This window comes from Benincasa hispida, chromosome 8 (assembly GCF_027475165.1).
Source record: "Benincasa hispida cultivar pf3 chromosome 8, pf3_genome.v1.1, whole genome shotgun sequence".
NCBI lineage: Eukaryota > Viridiplantae > Streptophyta > Magnoliopsida > Cucurbitales > Cucurbitaceae > Benincasa > Benincasa hispida.
The window spans coordinates 53,187,234-53,199,573 of NC_143485.1; the positions used below are offsets into that span (position 1 = coordinate 53,187,234).

At 34.7% G+C, this 12,340-nt stretch overlaps 1 long non-coding RNA gene across 1 annotated transcript; it reads left to right on the plus strand.

Annotated features, from left to right (window-relative positions):
- The first annotated feature begins 3,815 nt into the window (after positions 1–3,815).
- On the plus strand, positions 3,816–5,629 carry LOC120068844 (uncharacterized). The gene is made up of 4 exons (XR_005479376.2): positions 3,816–4,314; positions 4,434–4,500; positions 4,646–4,716; positions 5,374–5,629. It is a non-coding gene; the product is annotated as an uncharacterized LOC120068844 (long non-coding RNA).
- Positions 5,630–12,340: the final 6,711 nt, after the last annotated feature.

The following is a 12,340-nucleotide window of genomic DNA, read 5'->3' on the forward strand; positions in this document are numbered from 1 at the left end:
ATAGTTGGTATTAGAGCTTAGGTTTTGGGCTCTGAAGTCTGACTTACTACGTAAGTCTAAATAGTTCTTGTGGCCTAGTAACAAATTCCTCGTCATCACCAGATACGTCCTACAAGAAAAAGTTTTTAGTATGTAATGAATGAGAATAGTTGATTTAATCTTAGTAAGCATGCTTTCTTGATAAGGGATCCAGTGAGAGCTGATATGTGGGTCCATGGCTGGACATGACACCTAAACCCAGGGTGAAGAGGATAGTTAGAGGAGGGTTTTGGTGTTAGGATCTACTAGCATGCAATGGAAGCTAACAGAATCAGTAAGCACTCTCATTACATTTAATTTGAGTTCTAAACGCATGCTTAAACAGAAATTTAAGAAAAGGATTTCTTAACAACATGCCTTTGATAAATTTTCCCAATTCCAAGCTACTCTTCAGTGATTTCAGCTCATTCAACAGTGAACCATCAAGAGATCTTCTCTACTATTCTCAGCCTTGAATATTAGTGGTGAAACTCTAAATTTGAGTGAATTTGTGAAGGAAAAAGGTGGGTTTTTGTCAAGAAGAAGAACACTACAGCAAGAACTTTTCCAACTACAAAAACCTTGATCACATCTTCAAATTGAAGAAGTTTTATATTTGATTCATATGCAAGCACTGAAGTTCAACAAGATTGACACTCCAATCACCTGAAATTCAGTGGGCAAGGTGTGTAATTGGAGGTGATACACCTCCTACTTGGAGTTTTATGGATTTTTCCACTAACTCCACCAATTTTCAATTTTATTATTTTAAAAACAAATTTTAATTAATTCTAAAATTAATTAAAATTTAATTTAATTAATTCATAATTTATTAAATTCAAAATATCAAAATTCAGTTTCTTAAATTGAATTGAAAATGAAAATTAATTTGTTGTTTAATTAATTAAACATATTCAATTAATTAAACAACAATTTAATATCAAATATTAAATTAATCACACACCTAATTTTCAACATGAATCCTATTCACGTAATTAATATTTAAATCAATATTTAAATATTATAAACTCTCCAATTCCGTTTAATTTCATAATTCAAGGTATTCATGTTTTACGAGCTAGTAGAGAGAACTTATGGACCTACAGATCATGAGTTCTAACGATTTAAGATTAATTGGTTAAAACTCTTTAGACCAAATTAATCAATATTCGTTAATTATCAAGTCACACCATTATAGCTCGATAGTTGCACTCTTCTCACTGTAGATATATTTGTGTCCACTTGATTTAACCATAATCAGTAAGTCAACTTTTCATAGGTTGTTCGTAATAATGGCTTGGTCAATATGCTGTTTTACCTCCGATATTACATCTTGTTCCTTAAGTACCACTGATCTTTTAATGAACAATTGGTTTGTGATCCAATCACTAAACGAATCCCTCTCGAGCCAATGAGAGGGTGGGGCTCCTTGTTCAAGACCTGGATTCAATACTTAAGAGAACAACCTTTCTGCTATCCCTAAATTGGGTAGGCGTGAATTCCTTATTGCACCCTATGTCCCTAACTATCTACTCGGTCTTACCCCTTAAATTGGAGGTTTATTGAGCTAGCGATGTTGCGCTGTTAAGCGAACCTTCACCTATGTAAATCTAAGGATACTCTTGAATAAACAAGAGTTCATATTAAATAATGGATATCTGATGCCCTAGTTTATTATATTTATTCTTTTTGTTTTCTCTCATTGAACTCAACATTGTATATATTTATCCGCTGAAGTTTTAGTCCAAGTGAGAGGGCCACAACCCTCCGAGGGGATAACCATCATTAAACGACTAGCAAGGCTGACTTAAAGACAACAAACAGGCCCAACATAGGAATCTCACGGTCCAAATTAATGGAGGAGATCGTAGGACATGTTGACACATATCCTTCACCCACTTACTATGAACTACTTTCCCCATTCACCTTGATGTTGACCCATACAAACACTTTCTGGATGGAGGTCATATGAATCTCACATTGTGAACTTTCTAGGGATGTGAGTGTTGAAATCAATATATCATATATTTAATTTTACATCGAATGACTTCCCCTTACTCACCTTAATCTTGACTCATGCAAAGATTTTTCGAATGGAGGTCACTCCCAGGGTGACACGAAGCATCGTAAGAATCTCACGGTGTGAAACTCTTAGGACGTGCGAATGAAAATCAAAACATCACTTTTGATTTTACTATGAACAACCTCCCCTATTCACCATAATCTTGATTTATGTAAGCACTTTTTGAATGGAAGTCACTCCCAGTGTGACACGAAGCGTCACATGAATCTTGATTGTGAACTCTTGAGGACGTGAGAGCTAAAAATAATATATCGTATATGTTATTAATCTCCCACTGAAGCATTCTTAAATTCTCACTGAAGTGTTCTAATAACATATCATATATGATATTAAACTCCCACTGAAGTGTTCTAATATTTTTTTGGGTATATTTTTACTCAGGTTTGTTCTGACTAATTAAACAACCTAAGTCTAGGTGTTTATCGAAGTTTATATTTGGATTTAACCTACGTTGTCTAGGTGATAAACTAGTTTTAAAACCTCACACCACTCACGTATTGCTCATAAAATTGATTAACAACACTCAATTATTCGGCCATAATCCCCAGCTAGGAGTTGTTCTGTAGACCGTCAACTTAAGTACCCCCAACCTTATACAGGATTATAAACCAGTTGAGTTTGTAACCACATTTTACAGGATGTCGACCTTATTTTAACTATTAAAACAGCTGGTTAACCTATGTGAGCATGCAACTTATCTTTGTTATGGATTTTAAATGTCTAACCCAATTTTATAATAACTTACAAAATTTTAGACATGCTAAGCATCCATAACATACATTAAAGGCATTCAACATTTAATATAACATTTATATTAAAATATTTGAAACTCTATACATGCATACTATATATTATAACACTTTATAACATACTTTCAATGCATGTAACATGCTTCCTATGGTGGGATTTTAAATCTACATGGTATACTTTATGCACGTACAAGATTTATTTAATTATAACATACGTCACATGCATAAATTATTCAACATAGACTAATATGGTTTTAGTTTTGGTATTACAATTTACAAACTGCGAGTTTTAGAACATACATCCCAACAGCTGGGACCCCCATGTGCAACACCCATAAGTCCAAGATCCTCCCTTGTCAAGAGTGTAGGAGGATGAAGTCGATGGGAGTCAGAATGTCCTGGTAACTCCAAACCCATCCATTGCTCAAGTTGATGAGGAAGCAATGGAAGTATGAATTAGGAAAGCCGTTGCATCATGGAAGCGAGGGGATGAGATGAGAGTCCAGTACCCGAAGCTTTTTTAGGAATGAATTTTCCAGGATAAAAGTTCTTTGAGGGGGAAAGAATGTAACATCCCAAATTGTTTGTAATTTAAATTCAGTATTTTCGTAATATTTGAGAACATTTAGTTAAATTGAATTATTGTAAAAGGATGATTCAATTTTACATTTTGCTCATAGAGGAATTTTGAAATTTAGTTTTGTTTAAAGGAAAATTTGGGATTTATGTCGAATTAATTCAATTTTAAGTTAATGTCGAAAATTGAATTTAAATTATGAAATTTAGTTTTTATTTTGAAACTTGAGGAAGATAATTAGAATTAAATAGTTTGATTTGAGATTATTGGTTTAAATTTAATTTCCCAAAAGGATGTGGATTTTTAATTCCGAAAAAAAAACAGGGAATTTAAGAGGAAAAAGAAAGGGTTTTAAATATATATATATTTGTGTGTTGAAGGAAAAGATAGAATAAGATAAAATAAAATATAAAAGATTAAAATAAAATAAAGTTTTATTTTTATTCTCTCTCCCTCCCTCTTAAACGGCACCCAACCTCCGTTCTTCTCTCGTTTCTCCTCATACCGCCAGCCATCCCTACTCTGTCGCCCAGCCGCCTCGCCTCTTTAGCTGACCAGCCACACGCTTCCACGAGCTGCCACTTCGCGGCCTAGCCAGCAGCCACCCCTCGCGCCAGACATGTCCACCAATTGGAGTCGCCCAACCTTGCGCCAGACGCCAATCACTGACCCAATCGCGACCGTCCACCATTTGATGCCATCCAACCAGCCACGCCAAATCTGTCGACTCCAGCTACTATCGGTGCTCATTCCCCCGCTAGTTAGCCGTGCCACCGGTGTCCCAGATTTGGCCAGCAACTGCCCTCAACCACATCCACCGATTTCATACTCCACCATCGCCATTCCTTTGGATTCTCGCCGGATCGTGGAGTTGGGTGAAATTTTGGGTAAGATTGGGTTCCTTTTTGGTGAGTTTTTGAGGACTTTATGAAGTTTTTGGGTAAAAGATTGGATGTCCATTAAGTTTGGAATCAAAGTTAACTTATTTGAATTATTTTGACTTTAGATTTAAGTTTGGGAAACTGTTGAAGCGGCTATCCAGCGGGTTTGAGATTGTTTCGGCAAGTGTTTTGGTAAGATTTATGGTTCTTGTCGTTATTCTTGAATACCAATTGATTTGGGTTAATTTGGATTTAGACCTCAAAGGAATAATTTAAATTTTTTGATTCATTATTTTGGGTATTGGTTGCTAAAATAAAATTGTAAATTATGTTATAGGAGGGATCCAAGTCTTTCCAAACTTTTAAGGAGATTAATTTCGTGGACCTTTATTTGTGACCAAATTTGGGGTAAGTAATCTTACTACTGGAACTGTTTATGTGCCAGGTGATAAAATTTAAGATTCAGTTTTAGGATTCTAAGGCTGTTTGTATCAAAATGCATGAGGATAGATAAGTTGTTCTGATTATTTGTTGTTTATATGATTTGTTGGATGAATTATGAGCATGATGTTATGTATTTGCATGTTTGTGGGACTATGTATTATGATGCATGTTATGTTTATGATAATGATAGTTACCTTTACCGATAGTTAGATACCCACTAGAGGTTGTGATCTCCTTCGAGATTTCACTAAAGGTTGTGTGTCCTTTGACATTCACCAGAAGTTTGTGTGTCCTTCGGGATTTACCAAAGGTTTGTGGTTTCTATGGGATTCACCAGAGGTTTTTGTTTCCTATGGGATTCACCAAAGGTGGCGAACTCCTTCGAGACTTCACTAGAGGATTTGTGTTTCCTTTGCGATTCACTGGATGTTGTGGGTACACTTAAACTACGTTAGAGTGGGTTCAATTATTCACTAATTAGCCGTCCCATGAGAAGTAGCGGATTATGCACGTCTTACCAGAGAATGACATCTAGGGGACTTAGATGCTTATCCTGACCCTGGTAGTGGGGTTACTTACTGAATATTTTATACTCATTCTTTCTCATGTTTACTTTTTTAGGTAAGGGTAAGGATACATCGGCGAATGACAAGCAGAATATATGATCAAGCCACTGGGACCAGTCATATGCTTCCGCTTATGTTTTCAGGATTTTTATGTTTTTAATTTGTATTATTGATATTTGAACTAAAAAATTTGGTATTTGCACTTTAGACTATTAAGAAAATTTTCTTTTTTTTTTTTAAATGGTTTTATGGGTACCCTGCTACTTGAATTTCAGTTATTTAGTTTTAATGAAATTATTTATTTTACGTTATTTATTTGGTTTTACTATTACGGAAATATGTCAGTTTGAATTTCATGCATGCATGTCTATAGTAACGACCTAGCTTAAGTCCTAGGAGTCGGATCGTTACAATAGTATACGGATATGACTGGGTACCTTATTCTGGGGACGATGCAGCCCATTTGTAGATGTTACAATTGTTGTAAAGTGCTACAAATGAAGTGATTCTGATTCATTCATGTGGAGACATGTGAGTGGGGGCATCCTATTGGCGACGTCGAGTTTACTGTCGCCCGTAAACCCACGCCTACGCAAATAATATTTATAAATCACCGAACGAACTATTTATACTAACTGGTAGTACAAGGGGCAAGTCCGGGGTCGAACCTCAGGGAAGCACGGAGATTAGTTCATCAAAGCTCGTTTTCAGTTGAAAAGATAAACGAGGGGTTTGGTGTGGATGGATAATTGAAATTGCATAAAATAAAGTGCAAGAAAATAAAAGATAGAAGCGCAGTTAATCAAGATGTCTTAGCTTAGAGAAATGGATTCACCCAATGTAATTTAGATCATTGAACCAATTTATGACTTAAATTTTTTGTTTATGCTTAGCCTAATTGATTGAAATCCCAACCAATGGTCCTAATTATCTAATTAATCAAAATGTACAAAAAAAGAATCCACTCCATACAAATTAACGAATTGCATTAAGTTCTAGGGATTACGCTAAGATGAGTGTTTAACATTCAACATCTAATTAAATAATCAATATGGTTTTTCTCTAGGTTGATAGGAACAGTCCTTTTTGCCTAACGAACCTATTGCTTCCAATGGGGTTAACTTATAAATATGTATCAAATATTACAAGGTAATCACAAAGGATTAGAATCACACATCAAAATTATTGGGTGTCAATCAACAATTAAAATCATACAATTCATAAATGTAAATTCGGATGAAAACCCATAGACAAGTTTGTATACATCAATAAATCGAAATCTCAAGAAATTACATCGAGTTCCTCCGAATTCCCAAACTAAGAAACGAAAATATTACCTTCCCATGGAGGATGAAAAGCTACAATCTGGCATATACTCGATAACTTACTAAAGAAACGCTGAAAATACAAAGTGGAAGAGAAAAGAGAGGGAAAATTCGGCTGGAGGCCGAAGGTGGGCGTATATTCTACCTTAAAATGAAAATTTGGTATTTATAAAGTAGCGTCACTGCGTTGCAACACTACACAGATGGAAAGTTGTGGCGTTGCAATTTTACTCTGTGATAGAGCCGAAAGCCTACGTCGTTAATAAGCCCCGAGTCTGATTAAAAGAAAATTTGTAAATATCGAACTATTATTACTAAAGCGTAGCAATAGCGGTAAGTCCGAGTTGATCCATAGAGAAGCACGTTTGGTTTCGTTGAGTTATTTTTGTAACTAGAGGGATAAATGGGGGGTTTTGTGTGGAAGAGATAACATGAGCGAAATTGAAATAAAAGGGTAAATGCAATCTAAGAAAGAAGTCTATCTAATTTCTAGAGCAAAAGAGAGAGTTCTTATGTAATTTCTTTCATTAGGCACCAATTAATTACACTGAATTTATCAATCCCTTAACTTATTAGAAAATCTAATAGCCCAATTAGCCAATTTTGATAAAAATCCAAACCAACACTAATTCAGTTTAAAACTTTTCCTTCTTAGCGACATACAAGTTAAAACTGAAAAGTATTAAGAAAGGGTTCAATTGTTGAGAAATACTACAAGCCAGAAAGTTGTATTTTGTAGCATGATTTATTTGGAAAGATTATATTAGGGCATACATGAGTTTGGCCTGAAAAAGTCTAGACTCTAAACATGCGATCCTAATACTTGCTACTAAATCAATCAATGACGCATAGGCTAGACTGATTTTGCAAACAAGAATTCAACAAATTAATTTGTCAGAAGAATTTATCAAAACTCCATTAAAATTAAAATAAATCCAACCAAAGAATTCATAAGATTGTAGTTAAATTAAGTAAGAAACCTTCAAGAAATTAAACAAAGCGCTCTTGCTAAAAGAAACTAGATAGAGATTACCTCTCAATTTATAGACGAATCTGAGATACACATCCGTTCCATTGATTAATGCCCAAAATAAAAAACAAAACTAACCTAAAGATACCGAAAATTGAAGGGAATGGACAAAGGAACGAGTTTTACTTCAGCCTCCATCAATTTGGCCTCTAAATTCAGCATGTTTTGACCTAAAGATGAAGGGGAGTATTTGTAGGAAAGGTCGCAGCATTGCAACACTATGATCGTGTAGTGGCAGTTTCGTTATTTTCACTATTTTAAAGCCTAGTTGCTCAAATCACCTCCAAATTACTTCAAATCAGTCCCGAACTTCGATTTCTTGGTTCTACCTCCTCGGTTCGTGATACCAACAAAATTAGACAATAAACACATAAAATCCTTTAACGAGCCTAAATTAAGCTAAGAATAATTACTCTTTTTGAGAGCTAACACTCTGCTTTGCAGCGTGCTTCCGTCTTCAATTCGTAGTGTTCCAACACTACATGTAGCATCACAACGCTATCCATTTTGCACGAAATAGCTAGCTACTGCCTTATAGCATTGTGCAATGCTCGTTTGAGCATTGTAACGCTCCGTCCAGGGGTGTTTCCATCTGTTCACGTCCTTGAAGCTCGGTTGCTCAAATTAGCTCCTAATTGCTCCAATTTGACCCCAAATAACTCATAACGACTGAATCTACCTCCAAGATGCTCAATATCTACAAAACCCGAGCCATTTTCTTATGAGAAAGGAAAAGCTCGAGTGCCGGATATTTTAGGTGACGAAAAAAGCTAGTTCTACTCTGATCTGACTCTTGATCTAGCTACCGAGAAAAAGGAAAGTCTATGATGCCCGCTCCTTTCGTCTCGTCTTCTAGTGCAAATAGCATTTGGGAGAGAGTGTTGGCCTTATGGCGCTACATCCGCACGCAAAAGGAATGTGATTCTGGTTGAGACTTTCTTTCCTTTATTAGTAAAGGGGGCACGAGACGTTTGCGGAGTCCGTGCCTTACGTACCACCACGGGACTGGTCGTTCTTGGGCGGATCCCGCTCCTAAACATAAGGGATAGGGGGAAGGTGGCCGGGCCTATCATATCAAAAGGGTTGTCGAAAGAGAGCCCGACCACCTATTTCATTCAATGTTCCGGGGCGGGGGCCCGCCGCCCAATTCGACCGACTTTTGGATAACAAGAAGGCGAGCTGATCCGCTTTGATCTAGGAAAAAGCCCAGTCAGCCACCAACTCGGTGCAGGTAGATCTGCCATTTCTTGAAATCTCTCTTCTGGTTCAAAATCGTGGTGTAACGTGTATCCCCTCCTGTTCCGGTCATGGAATAGATGAAATAAATAAATAAAAGGATTTTTGTTCAAGAATGAAATCTTATTGGAACTGTCCATATCCAGTTCATCCTTCGGAACCATATCACATCCCGGATCTGATGAAATAGGATGAATGGAGACGGTATTTTGTAAATACGTAATTATCTTGAATATATTAACGATTTCTTTATTTTCCGATCGCGTCAAATAGACACATTAAACATAGGAATGACCTAGAATTAAGAAGAGAAAAATAGCACATTTTCAGTGCTATCACTACAAGCATACAATTATTGATTAAAGTTTATTAAAATGTTTAATGAACATTATCAAAATTGTTAACTATCTAAAGTAAGTGTTACTCTTGGAAAAATTTAAACAATCACTTAGTAAAAATAATTAACCATATTTTTCTAAGTTAAATTAACCTTAGGTAAAATATTTAGTAAGAGGAAAAGGGGCATATGATACTTCATTTCTTTTTTTCACGTTTCTCCCTCATAGTTCACACTGTAAGATTTATACTCGGCCTTGAGGCACCGTTACTTGTGTCCCCCTGTGGGTGGTGTTTGTATAGATCAATATCAAGGTGAATGAAGAGAGTGTTTATAATAAGTGGGATCGGGACGTGTAACAACCTTGTATAGATCAATATCAGGGTGAATGGAGAGATCGTGGGATGTGTTGACACATGTCCCACTCCCACTTACTATAAACACTCTCTCGATTCACCTTAGTGTTGACGTATACAAACACCACTCGTAGGGAGACATAAGCAAAGGTGCCTCGAGGCCAAGTATAGATCTCACGGTGTGAACTTTTAGGGAGAAATGTGAAAAGAAAAATGAAGTATCATATACCCCATATTCCTCCCAGTGAGTGTTTTACCTAGGGTTTATTTAACTTAGAAAATTATGGCTACTTACTTTTACTAATTGATTGTTTAAATTTGCCCAAAAGTAACACTTACTTTGGATAGTTAAACAACTTTGATTAATATTTATTAAAAATTTTAATAAACTTTAATCAAACAATCGTATGCTTGTAGAAGATGTATCTCATTCACCTTTCTAGGTCAGTTCCCAGGTAGGGTTGTTCCGTTTCTATCAACTTAAATACCACATCCTAGATAGAACTAGCCTTAGATAGAAGGTCCCTTATAGATACGTTTTCTACAAATTTAATATTTGAGTTAAAACTAATTTAATTCTATTAAACTAATTAAAAGACTAAACTAATTTCTAATCTCATTAGAAATATTGTGATCTTAGGTCTATGTGATCATATTTTAAAACTATTTTAAAAATGATTGTAACCTAAGTTTGTATGCAATTATGAATTATTTTTTTTTAATTTCTAATTTCATTTAATTCTAACAATTATAAATAAATGAAACAAATTAAAATTATACATTGCATTTATTGACATACTTAATGATATTATAACATTTATAAAATCACCTAAAGTACCGTCGTGCTTCATACAATTTCCATTTCATTACTTAACATACATAACATTTATATATACTAAAGTAATGAAATAAAAATGAGATTCATACATACATCTTCGTGGAAAGGGATTTGAAGTTGATCCCATTATTCTCCAGAAATGAAAGAAATTCATTGATAGTAAATATGATTTGCTTGTATTAGACACGTGTTTAGTGGAGAATGATGATTCTACTTGGATAGTTGATTCAAAGGCCGCTAATCACATATGTTCTTCCTCTCAAAGATTTAGTTCCTAGAGACAATTGGAAGCTGGAGAGATAACTCTTCGAGTTGGTACTTGAGAGGTCGTTTCAACTCTTGTCGTGGCAGACTCAAGTTAATTTTGAAAAATAAATAATATATGTTATTAGATGATGTACATGTTGTTCCTAATATCAAAAGGAATTTAATTCTATTTTTTGTTTTATTAAACAAAAGTATTATCTTTCCTTCTTCTATTTTTTGTTTTATTAAAAAAAAGTATTATCTTTCCTTCTCTGAAAACAAAATGTTTATTTTCAATAATGGAATGGAGATAAGATTTTCTTTAATGGAAAATAACTTGTATGTACTAAGGCCGTTAGTTACTAAAGTTGTCCTAAATATTGAAATTTCATAACGTCAACAACTACTAAGAGACATAAAATTTCTCCTAAAAAAATGTTCACCTTTGGCATCTAAGGTTAAGTTACATTAATCTCAATAGGATTGAGATATCGGTTAAAAGTGAATTCTAAATGGTTTAGAAGAAAATTATTTACCTATATGTGAGTCATGTCTTGAAGGCAAAATGACAAAAAAATCTTTTTACTGGAAAAGGTTATAGAGCCAAAGAGACCTTGGAGCTTATACATTTAGATCTTTGTGGTTCGATGAAGGTAAAATCAGGAGGAGTGTTTGAATATTTTATCATAGATGATTATTCAAGATATAGGTATCTTTACCTAATGCAACATACGTCTGAAGCCCTTGAAAGGTTCAAGATATAGGTATCTTTACCTAATGCAACATAAGGAGGTTTAAAACTTGTTAGGTAAAAAAATAAAAATACTTCGATCTGATCGTGATGGAAGTATATGGACATAAAATTCCAGAACTATGTGATAGAACATGGAATAATATCCCAACTCTCAACCCTTGATATACCTCAATGGAATGACGTGTCAGAAAGGAGAAATAGAACCTTGTTGGACATGGTTCATTCTATGAAGAGCTATGCTCAACTTCTTGACTCGTTTTGAGGATATGCAGTGGAGACTGCTATTTATATCTTGAACAATGTTCCCTCAAAAAGTGTTTATAAAACACCTTTTAAGCTTTGGATGAGTCATAAAGCTAGTTTACGCCACTTGAAATTTAGAGATGTATTGGAACCTTGTTCGAGAGTATGCCTATATGTAGGCTACCCCAAGGAAACGAGAGGTGGGTACTTCTTTGATCCTACTGAGAAAAAAATGTTTGTATGTGTAAATACTACCTTTTTTAAAGAAGACCACATGAGAGATCACAAACTACAAAACAAATTAGTATTAAGTGAAATTTCTAATGAAACTACTGAGACTTCAACAATGGTTGTTGAAGAGGCTAGTACATCAACAAAAGTTTTTTATGTTGATTCATCTAGTCAAGCATATCCTTTTTAAGAGTTGAGATTGTCTCGACGTAGTGGGAGGGTTATGAACCGACTCGTTTGTTAAATGTGTAACGACCCTACTTTCTAATATTTTTCTAGGACGCTACTTTATGCATGTATAGGCTTAGCAATACATTAATTTTTTTTAATAAATAAATAAAAGAGATGAAATTTTTATTTAATTTAAATAATTCTCAAATAAGCAAAGGGGAGAAAACATAAATAAATAATAATAATAAAAAAAAT